The following is a 24,578-nucleotide window of genomic DNA, read 5'->3' as shown; positions in this document are numbered from 1 at the left end:
GAAGAGGAAGGGAGAGAGGGCACATAGTTGGAAGAGGAAAGGGAAGATGGGTGTCGAAGAAACCGGCGGCAGGGTACGGTACGGTACGGTAGAGGAGGAGGGGTTGGTGTTAGGCGGTTGGATACGTGCTGAGCTCTAGAAAAGGATGAAAGATCGTAAAATGGTGTGAGTTAGGTAAAGGTGGGAGAGAAGAAGAAGAAGGCAAACAGAGAAAGAGAGAGAGAGAGAGAGAGGGATGATGGTTTGAGAAAGAAATAGAAATAGAATGAGAAAATGGAGTAGGAAGAGTATGATAGTTCGGAAGGGGAATAGAAAAAAAGAGGGGCAAGGGAACGGGTACGAAGTTGGTGGTACAGGAGGGAAGGGGAATCAGTGGACGAGGGGTTGCTGTGGTGTGCTCCTCCTAGGGTCGAGCGCTCGCGCGCGCGTGGCGCGCTGGATCGTAGGGTGGCATGGCGGGGCGGGGTGGGGCGGGGAGTTAGTTGTGGGAGGGGGGACCTAGGGAGAAATCAGTCGAGTCCCGGCCTCAGGTCGCGACGGGTGTTCAGTTCACAGGCGAGAGCCGTGCCGCGCGGTTCGCTTGTGTCGTTCTGTTGTCGTTCTCGTTACAAAGTTCAAAGTTCTCGTTCACTTCGTCGTGTCCTCTTATCGTGTACTACCACCACCTATCTCTTTCTCTGCTTTTTTTTGTTGACTCATTCATTACATTGCATAATAAATAACGCATGCTCATTTCTCTCGATTTATCGAGAAATTTTCCGATAAGATCGTTTTTTAGAGAAACGAGTCGCACCTTCCTTAATTATTTATCTCACATTATCTCTCGTTAAATAATAAATGTTTTTTTTTCGAGGAATAAGTGTGTGTGTGTGAGAGAGAGAGAGAGTGAGAGAGAGAGAAAGAGAGCAAAAAAAAGAGTGAAAGATAGAGAGAGATACGAAGAAGTAACAAGGTGTTGAGATTAATTTCGTATTGACCAGTTTCCGCGTGTGCGATTTATTATTAATCGAAGACTATAGAGGTGTTACTTTATTTTACCTCGCTTAAGACACAAATATACAGAGAAAAGAGTCGACGAAATCGTGTTGATTTTTGTCAAGTTATTTAACGAAGAATTTTAATCTCGAATTTAAATAAATCGGAAAGGATTTTTTTTTAGAGGTGTGCGAGAGAAGAAGAGTTCGTAACGTTAATCGATATATATCTGGTACTCGACGTAGGACACTTACTTTCTTTCGAACAAGGATACTTATTACTTTATTAGTTTTTCTACTTTTGTGCGTGCATTTTCTTTTTTGTTGTTGTTGTTGTTGTTATCTTTTTTATCCCTCACTTTCCATTTCGCGTGTGACAGTGACGATAACAACAGTGTGTGCTGCAGCGTGAGCTCTTGTCTCTAAAGAGTAAAAAAAGTAAAGAAAAAAAGGGTAAAGAAAACAAGAGGAAGAGGAAGAGGAAGAGGACGAGAGGGAAAGAGAGAGAGAGATAGAGATCACGAGACAGATAGAAGAACGTGGTAGGAGAAACTTTTCAACGGTGGAATTATCTGACGAAGGAAGACCACATTAGGAGAAAAAAGAAAAGAGGAAAAAGGGACGAAGGACGAAGGACGAAGGAGAGTGAGAGTCGATTGTTAAAAACCGGCGGCAAAAACGCAAAAGCGCTCCTTCGTAGCAAGTGGTAAGTTGGCTTCTTTTTCCGTTAATTCTTTTTTTTTTCCTTTCATTCTTTTTTTTTTTTTATTGAGCTCTTTTCAGAGCTTTATTCCTCGTAGCCGAGGTAGTCCTTTTTATCCTCCCTTACGAGAATGATCGAGAACACGGACGAACACTGGCTCTGATTTGAATCGAACTCTCACGATCGAGCTCTGGTAAAGAAAGATAGAATTCACGATCGGACGAAAAGAGAGAGAGAGAAAGAGAGAGAGAGAAAGAGAGAGAGAGAGAGTTCGAAAGGTCCAGTTTCGTAATCTCTTAGATAATATCGGACGTCGATCTCACTCGTGTTCGCTTCTGTCCGATGGAAGTCGATGGTCAAAGGGCCCGGGGTAAAGGGTAAAGGGTGAAGATTCAAGAACGACGATTGCTCGAAAGAGATGATCGTAAGACTCAGTGCAGCAGATTTTCGTTTTATCGTTTGCTTCTTTGAAATTCCTACTATTCGTCTTTTGCTTTCTCACTCACTCACTCACTCACTTCAGTTATTTCTCTTCTTTCTCTATCTCATTCTATCTTTATATCCGCGTTTGATCGTAGTTCTCTCATAGGATGAATACGTTTTAAACGAATAGTTTTGCTCGTTCGTTGTTACATTCAAAGGAGAGTTAAGAATATGACTAAAGAGAGAAAGAGAGAAAGAGAGATAGAGAGAGAGAAAGCACGTAATCTTTTTCTAGCATTCCAATTCGAGAAATATTTGCGTCAGATTTTCTCAATTTAAATTTATATATATATATATATAATATATATATATATATAATATTTACTCATTACGAAATATTTATATATATAATAAAATTTACGATTGAAATATAAACTTTTCACGCGTTCTCTACAGACCGTATTATTTTAAAACTCATTTTTTCTCTCACTCTTTTTCTGCGTACACAAACATTTTTCATGCCTCCTAATTCGTCCCACTTATCGAGTTTTTTTTTGGCTAGTTCCACAAATTTATTTTACACGATAACGCGTGAATAACGATTATCCGATTTCTCGCGTTTCATTTAAACACGATCAATATAATTTAAAATATAATTTTATTCTAATAAAAAGTATATATTATAAAAAGAAAAAAAAAAACAAGAAGAAGAGACGAATAGACGAGTGATTAATAATACGATACGAATAACGAAAATATAATATTATTTTGACGAATTAATCGTGAACTTTCGAATAATTCTAATCGTATTAGGAAAAGAAAACAAATATTTCACGTATATAATAATAAACACTGACGTAAAAAGGAGGAACATTTTCGTCGATCGGTCAAAGAAAATTTTGTACCCCTTGTATGTCCAGTTCGCCAAAAAGGTAGAGAGAAAAATTTAAGAGCATTGTCATGTCGTTTTCGCGTCAGCCGGAAATAAGAAAAGTTTAGGAACGAGAAACTCTTTACGCGGCACTTCGCGATGGTTCACCTCGTCCATTCGTTTCTTCTCTCTTTATTTTTTTTCTTTTTTTTTCAACAATATCGAGAGAGAGAGAGAGAGAGAGAGAGAGAGAAAAGGAAAACCGTGCGAGGGAGTAGTAAACCTCTGTAAATCTTTAGACGAATTCACGAGCGTATCTCCTTCGAAAGCGTCGTTTCTAACACAAGCCGCTAAAAAATGTGACGCGGAAATGATGCACGATAAAGTAAGTGCTAGAAACCGAGATGAATCGTTCGAGGTTTTGCAACTTTTGCCTCACAGAAAGGTTTCGCGGAAACTATATATATATATATCCATCCACCATCCCTTTCCCTTTTCCATTTCTGTTCGATATATGTGCGTAAATGTTTTATATTTGCGTATTTCATTTGCGTACATCTGTTGGAAGAGAATGAAAGATAAAAAGTAGGAAAGAAAGAAAAAAAGAAAAAAAAAATGAAAGGGTTGGTGTATGGTAGAAGGAAAGAGACGAAAATGATTTCCTTCCAAGACAAGAATCCTTCTATCTTTATTGCTAGAAATGAATTGGAGCGTCATTTTTGGTCCTTTTTTTTTTTTNTTCCCTCTTCTATCTCTGCCTCCGTCTCTGTCTCTTTTTCTTTAATTTTCTTTTTCCATTTCGGTCGCTTGTTTTTTTTTTTTTTTTTTTTCTATTTTCCTTGCCAAACTTCGAGCGAGATATTTCTTCGTCACGCGCCAGGAAATGAAAAACGCGCAGATGAGACTACCTCCGCGGCTTTTACTCTATCATCCTCGATACGACATTTTTGTAAGTCGAATGTGTAGTATGGTATTCCCTTTCTCAAGAATTTTCTTTTCAGCTAATATATGGAATTAAAGTAAATAGAATTAGTACGTGGAATATAAAAATATAAATTGATAATATTCGATTGTTTGCGGTACTGTGCATTTTTATTGATCATTTGTTTTTTTTTTTTCGTTAGAAATATATTTTACTGGCAAGAAGATATAAAAAGTATATTTCGTTTCAATTATTCATACTATCTTATATATTTTTTCTTATTCAACAAATTTATTCTATTATATATATATATTATTATTAACATTTATGTCAATGAATTTATTTATTTGCCAACCGTCTAGACTTTCCTCTCCTATCCTTTATTTTCTTGTATGCATATTCCTCCGTGTAATCGCATTCTTATCGGTGTTAGTCTGGACGAACGTTGCACGAGAATTTGCCTAATCATAAACACAAATATGTCCTGTATAAATACCGACGGTTTGTGTGGATGCGTTTGTGCACACGTAACCGCAGGTACCACTAGCGCATGCGCCCTTTCTCTCTCTCTCTCTCTCCTTCTCTCTCTTTCTCTCTCTCTCTCTCTCTCTCTCTCTCTCTCTCTCTCTCTCTCTCTCTTCTTCCCTATCTTTCTGTCAGGTCATCGTGAGCCAAAAACGTACAATGGCGATATTATCGAGAGCACGATGTCATTTTTATACCACGTCTCGTTGATTTTAGTTAGCCCTATGCGCGATACGAAGAGCATACTAATAATCAATCATCGTATATAGACAGTAAAGCAGTTAGGTACATTCCGTTAGACATTTAAAACGTGCATTACAACGATCGATCCTTCGACGATATCGATAATATCGATCGGACCATTTAATAATGATCGGTTATACGTAATCAAACGAAGTAATTAATAACACAGTACTACTTTTGCCATTTTAATCATATTCGTTTCCATCGAATGAATGTATCCTTACTTTAAAGTTGTTTTTCTAATTGAAATTTCGTATTTATACAGTATTTCAACGAGTAAACTAGATACGAAATGTGGGTAGTATAATATAAGTAAAAGCGAAACGGTTCCGATGATTTTCAATCTTTGAATTGATGTTTGCTTCGATAAAATTAAAAAATCAAAAAGAAAAACTCTTCGAATACTTTTACGTTACCTTTTACGTGTCCAAGCAAGACGATGAAATTTGAAGGTACGTAAAAATTGGCATTAGTCGTTTTCGTAGATATAAAATGGGAAAAGAGAATGACGATATATTGAATATAAAACGAATATAACATAGTAGGGACGATCTTTTAGCAATAACGTGTGTGTATGTCTTATCGATTTACAAAAGTTTTTCACTCTCGGTCGAAACCCGAATTTCCATAACCTGAGAAATGGCTTCTTTTGTAAAGTGAGAAAAGATTGTCGTTGAGAGGAAAAGATAGGAAGGAAAGAAAGAAGATGTAAGGAAGAGAATCAAGAGAGAGAGATGGTGAACAAAGATATATAAAGAAAAATAAAGAAAAATAAAGAAAATAAAAATATAAAACAACGAGGCCAAGCGTTAGACGCAAAACGTGCTTTTCCTAAGGCAAAGATCTTTTACCGACTATCTCCTTTAAGCTTCTTGGAAAGCTTTTCTTCTTCGTTTCAGCTTCGTCGTCCAGTCCAAGAAACACACCCCCTTCTTGGTCGCGTTTTCCCTCTATTTTTGTTTCTTTTTCTTTCTATCACAAATACACCTACACTTAGACACACACACACACCTCTGCCCATTTTTCCTTCTCATCCTCTTCCCCTTCTTCTTTTCTTTTATTTTCTTTACATGAAAATTGTACGATGCTCGAACACTTCTTCCTTTCTTTCTTTCTTTCTTTCTTTTTCATTCTTTCTTTCTCTTTCTCTTTTCCAATCCTGGCCGTCTGTTTTCCACACGAAAACAATCCGTCGACTTTTCCATCCCTTCCTTTTCTCCTCCTCCTTACTCTCGACTCCTTTCAAATTTTCTAGTCCGACTATTTTATGGATATTTCGACACAACGGCAGCCCTTTTCTCGCTCGAGACGTTCCTTTCCTTACCGGTGGTATTACTCGTTGACAACATTTATATATATGTATATATATATATATAGATATATAGATATCACTACTATCTTTCGTACTCTTTTTCGACACCGTCTTTCCTCTTCCTCCTCCTCTTCTTCTTCCTCCTATTCTTTTCCTGAATTTTAAACGAATATCCTCCCCTTGAGTGGGTTTGTGTCTTGAAAATTTCGTGACTCGACTATAAACGAAAATAGAAGTCAAAAGAAAATTGTTTATTCGGTAGTAGTTAGCAAAATAAAAATGATGTACGAATTAATTTGGCTTCAATCCGTTAGTAACAAACTTGTTATTATTAATGATTTCTCGTTTTGGAATTAAAATAATACGACGTTCGAAGGAAAATAATATTTAAATGAATTATTATAAAGATACGCAATTTTGTATTTAATTTTATTGAATTTTGTTAATATTCACAATTATATTATTTTAACTCTTAACTTTAATTTATAATTGAGATACATAATTTAAAGAAATATATTTTGACAGATATTTATAACGATTTCGATCACGTTGATAAAATTACATGATATGAGAATTTTCAGAATGAATTAACAGACAGAGAGCAAGGTCTAAATAATCCAATAGATAAGGGCTACTATTGTAAAGGTCGATACCTAATAGTTAGACGACCTCTCACGTTGGCCAAGAGAGAGTACTCTACCCACGTGAATACAACTTGGCTTCGCGAACCATGCGATATCAATCTTTTCGGTATACTACTCCTCTAAACGTGCAAAACTATCGTAGTTTTATCGTATGAGAAAAATCACACGTAGATTTCTAACACGTACAAGAAGAAGAAGAAGAAGAAGATGACATATTTGATTCTGATTTATTTATTCGATAACTTTTTTTTTTCGCGCGACACCTATTATATTTATTTTTTTGTTTCATGTTTTTTTCTACGCGTACCACAATGTAAATTCATTATTTATTTATTGCCAACCGTTTTTTTCTTCTTATGTATCTTATCTATCATTTCTATAACGAGAGTTTCATTCATAGACTTTACCAGAATTGAGGTTACAATCTAATTGCATTTCAAACTTAAATCATATTTACCTAACTTCATAGAGAATATTATTAACCGCTATAGGAATTTACGATTAACCGAGAGATAGACTTTTCTTTACACTCATGCAAATATCCTTTCCGCGGTTCTAATGTTAGAACTTTATAATCAACTTGTAAACCTAGTAAACCTTTTCTATTAAAAACATGTATATATATATAATACATACATACATACTCGTATACGTACATTCATACATACTCGTCATGATTAGTATTTTAATACGTTATTTCACCTCGGCTTGCTATGGAAAGCTAGTATTACTAACGTTTAACCGTACGCTTAGAAAATGTGAACGCTATGCGCATCCCGATGCACTCTTACCACAAACGAATCACGTATTTCTTAGCGTTTCCGCCCACGCTGCCGGTTATATCCGCGAAAGTTTTTCACCTCTGCGGATAGTATTCGACCCCAATGCGATACGTGCCAAGTACGGTATTCCAGTCAAAATAACGAATGCCCTCATTCCTCCCTGTTGGAAGTACCAAAAACGGATTGCATAATGAATATGCGATAAAACTTGAGAAAGTGTTCGATATATATACATATTATTTTCTTACACCGTCTGATTTTCTCCTTTCCCCTCCCAAATATATCATTCAATAAGATTTTCATTTTCATCGTTATCTTTATTTATTAATATTTCTCGACAAAGAGAAAAAAAAAGATAGATAGAATGACGAATGAGGAGACGATGATACGTGTAAATGAAAAAAAAAAAATGGATTCCGGATAGAAATCCGGATGACAATGTTTCCGTCCGCAACAACGACGACCACGAGTTGACCGATGCGTAAATTAATATAATTAGCCAGGTAAAGCCTCGATAATACCAATTAGCAAAATCTAGATCGTTGGTAGAATTAACGGGCTGCTGGGTGTGACACAATCCCTCTCTTTCTCCCTCGTCCTCCTCCCCCCCTTTCCCCTAGCGCACCTTTCTCCTTCTCACCCTCGTCTACATTTCTCTCTCTCTCTCTTTCTCTAGCTCGTTCCCAAAGCCCAATTATCCTAATCCGGAATAAACTCTGAAACACTTGTTCGCACCCTCGTCGGAAATTATTTAATCGGCTGTGTAGAAATTTTGTTTAAAACTATCGTACAAATGCCATTAACTTTTGTTTCCTCTTAATATTATATTTTTATTGTTGTTATGTGTGAAAAAATTAATTCGATTAAATACTTATTTATTACGCTTATTATCATAATTTGTTTTATTTTTCTCGATAGATTTTTGTAAAATCGATATATTATCATCCTTAATCGATTTATAAGAAATAAAATTAAATTGATTTGTTCCAATCGATTTCTCTAATTACCAGAACATAGAGGCAATTTACATTTTGCGAGAAGATCAAAGCTCTCAGGTTTACTAGCGGTCTCAACAACGATTGTTACCTGTTTATGTGTTTGATTAGATGGACGGATAGGTAATATGTGTCCTAGTCCGCGCTTAGTACGATTAATTCTCACAGTGATTTTCAACAGAGAGCTGACATTATCATTAATTATTAAACAGACGTATGCGTTGTTGGTGTAGTAACGTGTCGTTAACTAAATCAATCGATATCTAAACATACAAAACTATATGCACCAAAGGGATTAAATTTCTATACGTTTACAATATACGGAATAGTTTGTTGAAAATTATACACGGATTAAATTTGAAATATATTCTACATATATATATATATATATATATACAATATATATATTTCTATTCCAAACAAATCGTTTAAAACATTCCCTAGCGTGTATTTTAATCGAATTAAAAAGGGGGGATTTTTATATCGTGCGTGTGTATGTATTGAAAACAAACTATCCGAGAGAATTATTAGGTTTTGAATTGAGGTTCGAGAAAAGAGGAAAGCATTAATCCAATTACGAAAAGGGCGGACACTGTGTGACGTTTTACGACATTCTCTCAACACCTTTAACGAAAGATGATTTTAGTGATGCTTGAAAAAAAAGGGAGAGAGAGACAGAGAGAAAAAGGAACGAAAATACTGAACGAATGAAAGGGGAAGAGGGAAAAAGAAGGGAAAAGGGTAGGAGAAGTGTCACGCCCACAGGCCTATGGGTTTATCAAGGAGGCAGCTGGGTTTCGTGACGTTCGTTAATTGCCTTCGAATGGCAGAGAAGGAAGGAGGGAGAGAGAGAGAGAGAGAGAGAAAGAGAGTTTCTCTCAATTTGTGACTTCGTACGACGACAACGACCGAGACATCAATAATGATCATCATCGAAAAGAATGCTAATAGATAAAAGAAATGTTCGAAAAAGGATATAGTTGGTAGTACGAGTTTCGTATGACGATACGATCTATAGTTTTGACTCGTAAAATATTAGGGTGAATCAAAAGTTCGTGCACATTTTAAAATTAATATCTCACTTGTGTATGGTAAAGTAATTTTATTGAATTAAAAAAAAAAAGAAAAAAAAAAATGCACTAACAGAAACAACACGTGATAAACGCACGAACTTTTGGTGTAACCCTAATAATAAGAGAGTGGGGGTGGGGGTCCGAACTTCGGTTGGTAGAAAGAGACATAGAATAGGTATAATAATAATGGGAAAATAGGACGACGTGAATAAAAGGGGGATTCGTGACGTTTAATAGAAAGGGAGGAAAGAGGAGGTAAGTGGGAGATGGGAAAGAAGAAAGAGAAAGGAGGCGTACTTACAAATTACGACGGGGCTGGAATCGCGAACGGCAGACCTGGTGGTGATGGTGGTGGACGACGACAAGCCCGGCAATTTGGTGTGGACGAAGGGATTAAGCTGCTCCCTCAAAAAACCATCATTTCGACGCGACATAGGTATGCATTATCCGCGAGAAACACCGAAAAAAGAGAGAAAGAGAAAGAGAGAGAGAAAACGAACGTATCCCTCTCTTTGACTTGCTAATTTCGAATTGGCCCCCCTGTCCCGCCCCTATGCCCCCCCCGCCCCCCTTATGTCTGGATGATGATTCCCTCTGCTCCTTGATGTTTGCTGCTCCTGCTCCCTAAGATTATTATAGATGCCCCTCTCGTGCAAATTCTTATTCTTTTTCTTTCTTCCTCTTATCTTACACTTCGTTTCCGTATAAATTTCAGAACGAGTAGAGTTGAAATTTTGCTCACTCCTTTCATTCCATTTTTTTTCTCCGAGTAGATCCTCACAAGAAAGAAATTTAATTTAATTTAATTTTTTATTATTTTTTTTTCTTTCTTCTCATTTGCTTGACCTCCTTTCTCAGTGCTTCTTTTTTTATGCTGCTGATGCATTTCTTTTGTTTCTTAATAAATAAGAATAAGTGATATAATCAAACGTTTATGTTAATTTATGCATTTGATATTATTATGTATTAGTCAATACCGTAATCAGTTCTTTAATTTGCAAAATCGTTTCGAAATGTATACGCTTATACATATATATGTATGTATGTATACATTTAGTACGAAATATAACCTGGACTCTTTTACGGGAAAAGAACGAAAATAATTCCCGAGTGTATAGCATTATATACCTGTTGTCCGAGGGGCTAGCAGAACCGACAAACGACGAGAAAGCATCCTCTTTGACTTGCTAATTTTGAATTGGTCCCGTGGCGGGTCGAATCATCCTCTTTCACGTGCGCGCACACCCACGCCCACACACACGCACACACGTTTATACAAATCACACGTACGATTGTTATCGATGTGGTTTACGCACGAGGTGAACCAGTGTCGCGTTTCGACTTTTCTGTGGTCTCATAGAAAGAGAAAGAGATAAAAGAGGTAAAGAGAGGGTGAAAGGGGTCGTGGGGGTTAGCGAGGGGGCGGGGTGGAAGGAGGTTGGGGGTTTTGGTTGTTCGAGGGACAGAAAAAGCGGACGCGTGGCTTTTGTTGAGAGAAATTTTCGTCGCTGGTAAACGTATTGTGTTCTGCTTCGTTCCATCACGCCTCGCCAGTATCCATCGAGCTTTTGTCGCATGCTAAAACCCCGCGATATGAATCGAAATGATTAATTGAATATCGGTATCCTACACACCGAGTTACAGAGCGAGAGGAGCAATCGATCTCGACATTGATGTAGCTTTTCTGTTAGCTCAGGTGGACGTAACGCGCGTACCATGAAATAAAACAAAAATAAAATAAAACAAAAATAAAAAACAAAACAAAACAAAACGAAACAAACTGAAACGAAAAAAGCCCCGAAAGGATCCCACCATGATATCGCACTTTGTTTTTCGGGAGGTGGGGCGGGGTGGTGGAGGGGGATTACATTATTCTTCTTTTTTTTGATTTTTTTTCTCCCTTCCTTGTCACAATTAATTTATTTTCGTGTTGTTATCCAATTTGTATCGGAATAAATACGTTAATTAAGAAGCTATCGAAACGCGATACGTTGAATTTTTTGTTTGTTTGTTTGTTTGTTTGTTTAACGATTAAAATTGACGGATATCCATCCCTATCATTTGCGTGAATGACTCGTAGAAGTTAATAAAAAATAATAAGTAGCAGAGGTTAAAGATAGCGGCGGAAGTTAAGTGATAGAGTAAAGTGGAATGAGAAGGAAATAAGGAAGGAAAGGTTAGGGGGTTTAAGTTTATGTAACGTTCGTTATTGCATCGCACCTCCGTTCGGAAGTACGTCGAGCCGTCTTGGAATTATAAAGTACCATTAAGGACGAGTTTATCCTTAAATGCGGTGCAAAAGGGGCAACACTTCCGCGATTTTACCTCGAAGTTTCCTCGTTAAGTCGCTCTCGATGCTACCAACGACAGAAGGGATGGGAAGGGAAGGGAAGGGAAGAAGGGAAGAAGGAAGGAAGGAAGGAAGGAAGGAAGGAAGGAAGGAAGGAAAGAAGTTTCGGACTCGAGGAGACGACGGAAAAACGAAGAAGAAGATCGATTCAACGTCTTTCAACCGTCCTCCGAGTTACAATTCAAAGTTAGACGAGGAGTTAGAAGTAAAACAAGGAGAAAAGAATTTACGGATTTCTCGAAGAAACTGTGAGAGATCGAAAAACTGTAACAAGTGTTTCTTTAATTTTTAAAACGGATCGAATGACCCAAATTTTCTTTGCTATCAATTCTATTGCCGCCAGAGTGATTCTTATTACGAGCGTTTAATGAATAATCGAATATATTTCAATTTGGTATCATCATTTATTTGAAAATAAAATCCAATAAATAAATAAAACAAATTTTTAATTGCGCGGTTTTATCAAATGTTTATTTCTTTTTTTTTTTCTTTTAAAATGAAACGTATTGGGATTGTGTAATATCATAGGAAATATTTCTTATTACGATTTGAAAATAAAATAAAATAATTTTTAATTGCGCAATGTGTTACAAAAAATTCTGTTTTATTTCTTTTAATATATGAAACGCGTATTGCTTGTAATATTTGTTATTACGATTTAATTGTGAATTGTATGAAACACATCGATCGAATGAATAGAAAAAAAAATATTTAAAAATCAAAGTGGGGTAGGGGTTGGTTGGCATGCAACAACGTTTGCTTTCTCTAAAGGTAGGGCCTTAAGAGCCCTATGTTAAGTACCTTACGAGTGGCCTCGACAATCCGTGAATCAACGTGCACATCAGCCACGACAATGGCTGCTCGGAGGCCTCCTCCAAGAAGTCGTCGTTGATCGATGTTAAATGCACTTTCAGCTACGAATTACGACTAGAGAAAGAGAGTAGTAGTCCGAGAGTCGCCATTTCCTTTCATTCTAAGTAATTGTGTGACCTAAGTTGTCGATTCATCTGTATAATGAATCGTAAAAAACGGCCCTTTTGTCGTGACCCTGCGAAAACGGTCATTTAATGCTAGTAACTTTTTGACCTCTCCCTTTTCTGCTCCGTTTTATTTTATTCTCAAAAAGAGAGAGAGAGAGAGAGATAGAAAGAGTCGTTGAGATTTGACATCGTGACAGGTGAGATAAGGTCTTTATACATAGAATTGTTTTAAAAAGTTTTCTCATTAATTGACGTAGTTAATATGGGATCAACGTGTGGGAGGTATTATATTTAATACTCGAGGGACAAAATACAAAAATGTAATGTAGGTTCACAGGCACTATGTATACTTACAAAAATATAAAATTAATGACGAATGAAATGCGCTGAACGATTTGACGAAAAAAAATTGATCCAATCTATTCTCGTTATACTTCGAGTATTATATTCAAATTCAAGATAGTAAGGAAAGATTAAATGAGAATGAGAAAGGTTGATTGATCGAAATGACAAGGCCCTTATTTTATCTCTTTATTTTACGCGTTCACACATACATATCCCAATCATATCTTTATCTATAAATACAAGCACGAAATAAGAATAATATAATTATCTACGTGATCTATGGGAGGAGGCATTCATCCATTTCTTAGCCGTCGTAACATTCGTCATGCGACGCAGATGACACCGACCTCCTCTATTCGTTCTTATTTCTCTTCCTCTTTCTCTTTCTCCCCTTATTCTCTTTCTACTCTTCCTTTCGAGTTATTTCGTTCCTACAACGATCGCCCTTTTTCTTTGGCGGCACGTTTCCGACTCTACTCGAGAGTTAATAACAAAATTATTTTTAAATATAGATACGAAAACCCCATCATGCTCGTATCCTTTTAAGTTTCATTTTCACTATTTCGTTTAATTTGCCTAGAACACACAATGTAGTAGAACAATAATTTTTCTTTTTAATTTCATTTCTAAAGGTACGGATTGTTGTCAAGACAATTATTTTTATAATTACAACACAATTTGTTTTATAATTATGATGTATTTTGTATTGCTTTACAATTATATAGAAATTGGGAAAGAATTGTGTACGAACGCGTTTGTAATCATTTTCTATGCAAATAATACGCACACATTGATATCTCATAAATTTCTGCATCGTTTTTATTTCGAGTGCTCGTATTTATAATGATTCAACGAACCATAATCTAAATTTTAATTGCTTTTTTGTCCTCTGTTTTTTTTTTTATTTTTTTTTTATTTTTTATTACCTCCGATTGTCGATAAATATTTTCCAAATGTTTTTTTTCTTTTTCCTTTTTTTTTTCAAATTTTTATCGCGTTCATTTTTTTGTGACATTTCGAACGATAACGCAATTGTAACGAGTCTTGTTAAATTTTGTCGAAACAATATCAACCGAAATATTGTCGCTTATCATTTAGCTGCCAAAATAATAACGCTATTTACAAATGTGTGAATTGTCGTGAAAATGTATCGCTGTGTTTCCAAGTATATATATAGTATATATATATGTATATAGTTACGATGAAAAATAGCGTGAAGAGAATATCGACAAATTAAAATTTGAGATTTTACTGTTTCATTCAGTAGATATGTTATCGACGAGGAAATGGCAAAAAAAAAAAAGAAGAAAAAAGAAAAAAAATACAATATTTTTAAAATTATTTTTTTATCCCATCGAAATATAACATCAAACGACGAGCACATCAACCCTTATTATTCTTTCATTTCGATTGTTTCGTAATTATTTATAAAACGTATTCCCTTTGTTTTATTAATTATTTTTTTATTGCCGAGAGATTAAATTATATTTATAATTATTCAATTTGTATTTCATTTGTAAAATGTAATATACATACATATATATATGTATGAATAAGAACGATCAATTAAAATCAACAAATAAACACGTATCTTTTAACAAGTATATTATCGAATTCTATGATAAAGTAAAATTTAAAGTATGCACATAGATAGAAGTAGAAAAAGAAAAGGAACGAAGGGAAAGAAGTGTGGAGGGCATAGGGTCTCTTAAAAAGCCAACCTTCTCGTGCGACATTAGACACTTGAAAAACATTAAGGTCGTTGTCGCATGAAGAATCATCTAATGATATAAGAGGAAACATATATCTTTGACGCCTAGTCCTAATATCAAATACGTATGTATATCCGTTCACTCCTACGATTCGTCGTTTCGATAACTTTTATCCTTCTCTGTCTTCCCTCTATAAATCATTCTCTGTCTCTCTCTCTCATATATATATACAGCAAAAGTTTCAACACCGCACACGAGTGACGAATATTAGTGTCAAGAGATGAAGGTAACGTAGTTTAATGAGACTAGACCGCATGCATAAGGCGTCATCAAGAAACACACGTATGGAGTTTTCAAGAACGATGAGAAAGACGGAACGACATTTGGCTTCGTATAGAAAGACCGTGTATGTGTGTGAAAAAGAGAGAGAGAAATAGAGAAGACATTCGTTCTAACGCGAAAAGAGGTTTCAGCTTTGCAGCTTGTTAGTCGAAATCGTTCTTCCACCGACAGTCGTTTCCGTGAATGTCGAGTTAACGTCCATTTGCTGGATCAGAATGAAACCGGTGTGTAGGTGTTGGAAAGACGTCGAGAGGATACCACTCGTAACACCTTTTATTTTTCTTTCTCTCTTTCTCTTTCTCTCTCTTATACAAATTCCTTTTCTTTTCATTTTCTCTTCGTCTTTCACTCTGTTCATCTCTTAAGGACGTTCGAGAGCCGGTAAAATCGGCGTGCAGCCGCCAGAGAATTTATCGTTTGCCTAGGCAAGAGGACGACAATTAGCCCGAAGCACCCTCGGCAGAAATTCTAAGAGATAGAATGAGAGATAAAGAGAGAGATAGAGAGAGAAAGAGAAAGAGAGGAAGAGAAATAGAAGAAAAAGCGTCCTTTTAACCTCGGAGACGTAACCGTTTACGAGTTCAGAGTTTGGAGTTGCTGCTCCGGTTTCATGCTACTCGAAGGAGGAACTAATTAGATAAAGGTTGCCCGTTTTCTGGTCGTCCTACCTTTTCTTATTTTTCTTCTTCTTCTTCTTCTTCTTCTTCTATTCTTCTTCTTTCTCACCTCACTCGAAATTGTCTCTTTTCCATTCCTTTCCTTTCCTCTTATCTGTCCCTTTTCTCTATTCTCTTTATTTTAATATTATCTACCATCTCTTGGTATAAGATTTCTAATTTAAAAAATTATTTTCTCTTTTCTCGCTTTATCTCCGACGTTATATATATATATACGTTCAAACGATTTTCATCTCATCGAATAAATTAATAATACCCGTCTATCATTTATTTGCCTTGAATAAATTTCTTTTCATTTTTCAACGTTTATTCTCTGTTTTCTTTTTATTTCAATTCAATCGGAAGTAATAAAACTTATCCGACCACGTGTATCAATACTTACACGAGTACCTACATAAATAGAACTAGTCATAAAATTCTGAAGAACTTATGATGGTATTCGCAAGAGTTTTAGTAACTGTTTGGTATAGCAAGCTTCTTTGCTACTACTATACTTTTTCCTTCAACTTGTACACTTCGTCCTTAAGTACCTTTCGTTGTTGATATAGGATAAGCTTACGAAATATAAAAATAGAAAGAGAGTTGTATTCTTGACAGGAACGTAAAATACACGAGAAAATAGGAAGAAATCGAAGGACTATAATGTTCAATGAGAAAAGAAAAAAAAAAGGAAAGAAATATCGTTACTTTGATCGGCGCAACGTTATATATTATATATGTTTAATACCGTATAAACGTATTTACGATTACAAGTTATTGATCTTAACGAGTCAATGCAATAAGAACTACTGGTATCTTGTTCAGTTACGGCCTTGTCCGTGCAAGTATAATAATACATTTGTGTTTTATAATTCAAGAAACTAACTCTCATTGACATCCCGTTTTTCACATTTTTCTTCACATTTTTACTAATCAATTTTTCATATTTCCTCTCGTTATATATTTTTAATTCTTTTTAAATAGATAAGTACAAACGATCCGAATGAATGAATTAATAAATGACCCTATAACTGATAGTGGTAATATATCTAAAATGTTTCATTTGAAAGGATATCACACAACGACTCGTTTCGTGGAAAAAATAGAAAAACTTGACTCGTTTATTATATTAAAAATTTAAGAAGCAGATTTAATTTCGAGTTATAGTCTACGCCAATGTATTATATCAGGAGCCTTGTTAGTGCGCTGCTGTCTTTCAAGCATCAACTTCTTCGCGTTCAACTTGATTGTCGTAATATCCTTATCCTGTTGCGATTATGGTTACCCACTACTTAACTGTTCGCTTTTAACGAGGATACTATTCTCTTTAATTCTTTCTTATCTTTCTTATATTTCTATCTCTAGTTTTGCTCGTTCTTTCATCAATTTAACATTGACCGGTAACGAAAGCGAATTCATAGAATGCTTTTCTTCATCTGGTTGCCTTTCGCTTTGGCAGTGCAGCTGGCCAATAGTAGGTTCGCACGTTCTTACTTCCACTTTCCTTTTTCCACATTCCCGTTTTCTTTTATAAAAAAAAAAAACCAACCAACCAATCTTTTTCTCCTTAAGTTAATCATTAGAACGATCGGAATTTCACATCTCGCAAGACTTAGGCTTTACATAACTACAATATCTTTGGAAACGATTTTAATCTAGAGAACGTACCCATGAGAATAAATTCAATTAAATATAAACAAGTATTTCAAATTACTTCGAAAGAGCAATTCATTAAAACAATGAAGAAGCAATCGAACGAACAATTATTCTCTTTTCGCACTTATTTTCAATACAATTAAGATACAAGTATTCCCTTTTAAATGAATTATCATTTAATTAATTACATGGAAACAAAAAAAAATCAAAAGATTGATCGATCGATAGATCGTTTCGTTTCGAATGTAGGTCGCCATTTCCTTTCTATCACTCTCTCTTTTTCTCTCTCTCACTTCTAACTCAAATAGATGACATTGACTTCCAATCAGAGAAGCCAGAGGAATGCTTTTCATCGAGTTCCATTCGCTTTCTGCTCGCGTGCAAACTCGCACCTTCGATCATACCTCATTTCCTCTTTCCTCTTTCTCTCTCTCTATCCCTCTCCCTCTTTCTTCTTTTCTGTGTATTTCTATCTCCGTCAATCGTTTGGATGGGTGAGTGAGTGAGTGAGTGGGTGGGTGGTCATCGTCATCGTTGATACCTATTTCCTATTTCCACCTTATCACCTATCCCCTTACATTAAACCGAACTCTCTCTGACTAACACGATTTCTCCTCCATTCCAGACGCAAACTGCCGTGAGGGTCCGTGCTAAAGCTCGTAAGTGTTTTGCCTCGAGCTTACATCTCGTTCGATTCTCGTGAAATATATGACGAGAATATTCCCTCTCTCACTCTCGTATATTTCCTTCCATCTTGTCTCGTCTCATCTTCTTCGAGAATTACGTCCTTTCGTATATTACACGTTTATACGTGGCGTGCATGAGTCACAACGAATGATAACTCATCGAACGTTCTTATGTCTTTATGTCTTTTCTTTTTCTTTTTCTTTTTTTTTTACATTTTTTCCCATTTTTTTCTTTTTTTTAATAACGTAATCAATTACCAATTACGCGTTTATTCTTGTCATTTAAAAAAAACAAATTTTTCTTTATTCAGATAAACGTACAATTATCCGATTATTTTCCTCTTTACTAATACGAGTATTTATACAATTGTTATTATTATAAGGAATTATTGAGAATAGGAAAAAGAGATGAATTCTCTTCACAACGGTTGACAATTTCTAACGAGACAGATATTTAAGTAAAATAGATATCTCGAGACAGCCGGGATATTCTGAATTTGAATTTCAGACCGGGTGGTGGTGGCAATGATAATGATGATGATGATGATGATGATGATGATGATGATGATGATAGTTGTCCGGTGGCTATAAGAGGCCCACACGCATTTCCTATCCGAGTTTGTGTCTTGTCCAATGCCGAGTAGAAGCTATGGAAGAAAATGGAGAACACGAGGAGGACACGTATACGAGAACACGAATGAGAGAGAGAGAGAGAGAGAGAGAGAGAGAGAGAGAGAGAGAGAGAGAGAGAGAGAGAGAGAAAGAAACGAAGACAGAATGTGTAGACACGATGTTCTAGCAAGCTCGTCGACTCCATCTTGTCTTATCGTACGTTTCTTCCTTCCTTCCTTCCTTCTTACCTTTCATTTTATTTTCATTCATTTTCTTTTCTTTTCTTTTTACATGGGGTCGTACGTTTGTCGCTATTCGCGTCGGCATCTTTTCGCCCACGCATAAGAGAAGAGAAGCCATCGAAAACCAGCTGAGAAGAAAACCAGCCTCCTCCTCCTCCTCTTCTTCCTATACTCCCACTTCCTTTTTACTCCTCTTTCTCGAGAATAACACGTGCAGGGGATATATATCGCGTGCCAGTCTTGTCCAGCCTACGTATTTATGGTATCCGTGTATGTAACCGAGAACGGAGGCACTTACTTTTCTTCTCATCCTCTTTCGTATACACACACACACACACATAAATTATTATTATTATTATCTACAAAAAGTTAACACTTTTTTCTTGATTCTCGTTGAAATAGTATCTTACAATTATTTCGAGTCAAGATTACAAGTCAAGTATGATATCTAAATTTATATATATATGTGTGTGTGTGTGTGTGTATGTTCATAAATCGACGACACGACTAAGATTATTTTTGATTTTATCATCCTATTAGATATTTACCGGCCTAACGAAGAAGAAAATAATTAGTTTCGCAGAAAAAATGCTCGTAACCCTTCTTCCTTCGGTGAACGATAGTGTCGCTGTAATTAGGAAAATTCATTCGTCGGTGCGTGCCGCGTTCCTTTTGATCGAACGATAATTAAAGGGCCGGACAGCCTTACGCGGAAGGAAGAGTTTCTAACAGGAGGTGATCGATCTGGTGAAAAGACGCTAATGAATGAGTAGTCGGTCTCATTGTATGAGAAGGAGGATGAGGAGGGAGGAAGTCGTTAACTCTCATCGAGCATCTTCTCGTTTGCGTTAAATTCCATTCCCTTCGGAAAATGAATACGATTTTAAAACTAACTTTTCTCATTTCCCGTAATTTTTTTCTCTTCTTCTCTTTACATTTTTTTATTTTATTTTATTTTATTTTCTCTTATGATTGTTATATTTGTTTTTTTTATTTTCATCGTTAAAAGACACTTCTTGTGAGGCTGCGTTAAAAGAAAATTGATGGTTGAGGGGAATGAGGGGAAGGGTAGGGTGGCGTAGGATGATGGGGAAAAGGATTTTTCCATTGAAGTACTACCACCGTATGTAGCCAGAACTCGTTCTGACGTTTGCGAAAAATTCGTATTTACGGTTAGCAAAGAAAACTTCATCCTCGTTCCTCGCGTTTCTTCTTGTTTCACACAGTCCTCCTTTGCCTTTTTCTTTTCGGATTTTAAACGATGCGTTTGACGCGTCAAGGATAACGCGGAAGTCGATGGGTAGATAGGTGATGGTGGTGGTGGTAGTAGTTCGTGCCATTTTACGAAAATACGTGAACTCCGTTTGTCTGTCTCTCTGTTGGCGGGTGGATTTTTCCGTTCTCTTTCTTTCTCTTGTCGACGAACGACAAGAAAGAGGGAAGCAAAAAGGATAAGGAAAAAAAGTTAGAAGAGAAAAACAATACGAAAGGTTACTACAGCTGTCTGAGGGATTCTTCTTCCTTGTGCATCATTCCCTTTCGAGACGACGACGACGACAACTACGATGCCTTGGAAAATTGAAGTTTACACTGCAAACTCGACAAACACGTCTCATCTCAAACTCGGTAGGCTCGAGTTCTACTACTATACGATGTTCTAACGTTTTTCCTTTTCCTTGTAAACGTGTCACGAGTCCGTTCGTTTGATCGATGTTATGTTTTCTAATCTCCGTTTCTGCTATTTATAATGGTGACAAAGATGGGAAGGGAAGGGAAGGGAAGGGAAGGGAAGGGAAGGATGAAACGAGTTCATCGATGCAGCTGTCGCAGTGCTATTAAGTACTGTCTCCTGACCGAACGAGAATATAAGTAACTCGTGTGTTTTCTATCTACAGAAATAAATCTCTCTCTCTCTCTCTCTCTCTCTCTCTCTCTTCTCCCCTTCTTTTTCTTTTTTTTTAATTTTAAAGAAGTACATTGAATTTATTATTTGTCTAAAGAAAAAATTAGACGTCGGTATATATATAGATTACACAGAAACGTTATTTAATATACGTTTATCTAGCTAGATAAATATCTGGTATCGTCGTACCAATTATATTAAAATATATGTGTTGTTTGTTTTAAAAATTAATATAACAAATTTTTTGTCATCGAAACGATTCCAATTTTTCCCATAAAGTTTTACAATTATTTTACTTTGGCATACATTAAAACGTGTGTAAGTCTTCCTTGACTATCAATTCTTTTTACATTTTATTTTATTTAATTTTTTTTTATTTTTTTCTTTCCCTGCACATAAAAGGCAAACAGATTTTTCGAACAGGACGTATCCTTACAAGCGGTTCGTTCAAAAGGTAGAAAGAGATGGATAGATAGTGAAAAAGTGAGAAAGACAGAGAAACCATAGAACCGTCGAGTTTCGCGACGGAACGCGGAAATTCGAACGCTTATACCTCTCTGATACGAGTGAACAAGCACTATGACGAGGAATGTACGATGGCCGACCCACCACCACCATCACTTGCCGTCGCATGCATGGCTTTTCAACATCCGCCAGCGTGAGAATGAATCCTATAACGATCCTAGTCGCTATAGTATGTATAAAGCCTGTCCCGCAGACAGGATTCTGCAAAAAAGAAAAAAAAAAGGAAAGAAAAAAGAATATAATCTGCATGCATTGCTATCGTTAATGAATATACCGGCCTTTCTTCTTCTTCTTATTATTTTTTTTTTTTTTAATTTTCTTTCTTTCCATCTATCTCTTTCTTTCTTTCTCATACTCGTCTTGTTGTTTGATTAAACGATTTCAATGCAACTCGATACACGTTTGTCTAATGTAAAACGAATAATGGCAAAGTATTAAAATAAAGTAAGCTGGATAACTGTGATTGATAAGCGTTAAAGTAAGGATATAGATATATATATATATATATATGTGTGTGATACGACGACACCAGATATTTATCTAGCTAGATAAGCGTATATTAAATAACGTTTCTGTGTAAATATTTATATGCTTTCATCGAGAAAGGTGGAGTGGGTGGGCGTTAGTAAATAAAAAGTAAAGATATTTGCTGATAAGTTAGACAGGTTTAAGAGGATATCCTTTTACGATGAAAATGAACTGATATGAATGATATTTGAAAACTATTGATGAATTGATAACTATTGATTATTAATTATTATAGTTAAATTTATATATGTATATCTCTAATTAGGATGAAAACTTCCTAGAAGAAAGTTTTTAATCGATATTTTTCATCAATCAATTTCGTTTATATTTATTGCAATCTAATCATATTGGTTTATTATTATATAAAAAAAAATGTTGATTCTTCTCTAACTTTTCTTCTTTTTTTTGTCTCTTTGTTCGAACAATATTAAAAATAAGAATAAATTTTTATCTTAACCTTTTTTTATTTTTCTTGACAATTTGATTTGATTACTTCCCGTATTCAATTTTACTATCATCTTGTTCCCGCTTTCCGTTCACAATCACTTTGGAATTACCTTTTACGTAGTCGATCTAACGCAAGTCTCGAGTTACGAACAATATATGGTGTTGCTCCTTTACCCGCAACCGGTCGTTACATAATTATCGTCATTAGGTAGTTTACCTCCCTAACACGCAGTCGATACACTTTTAATTAACGACTAAGAGAATTTGAGGTGACGCCTTATACTACTCCTTCATGCGTTTGTACATACGAATAATATACACACATATATCTACAAAATATATTTATATACAGATATAATATATATATATATATATATTATATCTGTATATAAATATATTTTGTAGATATATGTGTGTATATTATTCGTATGTACAAACGCATGAAGGAGTAGTATAAGGCGTCACCTCAAATTCTCTTAGTCGTTAATTAAAAGTGTATCGACTGCGTGTTAGGGAGGTAAACTACCTAATGACGATAATTATGTAACGACCGGTTGCGGGTAAAGGAGCAACACCATATATTGTTCGTAACTCGAGACTTGCGTTAGATCGACTACGTAAAAGGTAATTCCAAAGTGATTGTGAACGGAAAGCGGGAACAAGATGATAGTAAAATTGAATACGGGAAGTAATCAAATCAAATTGTCAAGAAAAATAAAAAAAGGTTAAGATAAAAATTTATTCTTATTTTTAATATTGTTCGAACAAAGAGACAAAAAAAAGAAGAAAAGTTAGAGAAGAATCAACATTTTTTTTTATATAATAATAAACCAATATGATTAGATTGCAATAAATATAAACGAAATTGATTGATGAAAAATATCGATTAAAAACTTTCTTCTAGGAAGTTTTCATCCTAATTAGAGATATACATATATAAATTTAACTATAATAATTAATAATCAATAGTTATCAATTCATCAATAGTTTTCAAATATCATTCATATCAGTTCATTTTCATCGTAAAAGGATATCCTCTTAAACCTGTCTAACTTATCAGCAAATATCTTTACTTTTTATTTACTAACGCCCACCCACTCCACCTTTCTCGATGAAAGCATATAAATATTTACACAGAAACGTTATTTAATATACGCTTATCTAGCTAGATAAATATCTGGTGTCGTCGTATCACACACATATATATATATATATATATCTATATCCTTACTTTAACGCTTATCAATCACAGTTATCCAGCTTACTTTATTTTAATACTTTGCCATTATTCGTTTTACATTAGACAAACGTGTATCGAGTTGCATTGAAATCGTTTAATCAAACAACAAGACGAGTATGAGAAAGAAAGAAAGAGATAGATGGAAAGAAAGAAAATTAAAAAAAAAAAAANCTTGAACAGCTTTTTAACCTTCCTCGAGTCTGCTAAATTGTTGCGTATTATTTTTAGTGTCCCCTCGTATATATATATATGTATATATGTATCATATATACGAAAGGCAAGTAGTTACGATATAAAATTGAAATTTGATCCGTTAGAAAATCACTAAACGAAGTATAGAAAAGTAGAGGAAAAGATAAGAACGGATAACTACGAGCATTATTGTAGGAAAGGTAAGCATACTTTAAAGATGGATCAAATTTCAATTTCATACTTTAACTATTCGCCTCTTGTGAATTTATATTTAAACCTCTTGCGTGTGTATGAAATTAGTAATTTTAGAAAATAATAAAATTCATTTTATATGTTTTCCAACCCAAACTTCTAGTTATTTTACATAAAATTTATAGGTATTCGACGATTTAACCGAATTGTACAATTTAATGCTGACATATACGTATCTAGAGAATCCAATTTAATTGTTAAAGTAGGTCAGATCGTAAGAAAAAAATGATAGTCAAGCGAATTTTACAAATTAGGAAGAAACTTTTTCTTTTTCTGTTGGTATATATAAGGAAAGAAGGAAAGTAGATGAAAGAGAAGATAAAATGAGAAGAAAGAAAATAAGAAAACAAGAAAGAAAGAAAGAATTGATTTTCTGATTTAATTATGCAACACTTCACACGAATATGTACATCAACGTTAATAAATAACACCGAATTAATGTC

General features: G+C 35.2%; 1 protein-coding gene across 6 annotated transcripts in view; it reads left to right on the top strand.

The window, feature by feature from the left end:
- Window positions 1-511: 511 nt before the first annotated feature.
- Window positions 512-24,578, top strand: part of LOC106784487 (MOXD1 homolog 2) — a 177,790-nt gene continuing 153,723 nt past the window's right edge. Inside the window, exons 1-3 of one of the 6 annotated variants that reach the window (XM_014744087.1) lie at window positions 519-652; window positions 1,160-1,207; window positions 1,355-1,680. The gene's annotated coding sequence lies outside the window, so the exon portion shown is untranslated. Of the gene's footprint in view, window positions 1,681-18,133; window positions 18,168-24,578 lie in introns of all 6 variants that reach the window. The other 5 variants (XM_014744085.1, XM_014744083.1, XM_014744086.1 and 2 more) reach the window with 5 other exon arrangements.

Source organism: Polistes canadensis, unplaced genomic scaffold (genome assembly GCF_001313835.1).
Source record: "Polistes canadensis isolate GaletaPanama2010 unplaced genomic scaffold, ASM131383v1 scaffold_36, whole genome shotgun sequence".
In the NCBI taxonomy this organism is placed as follows: Eukaryota; Metazoa; Arthropoda; class Insecta; order Hymenoptera; family Vespidae; genus Polistes; species Polistes canadensis.
This window is presented reverse-complemented; position numbering and strand designations above follow the sequence as displayed.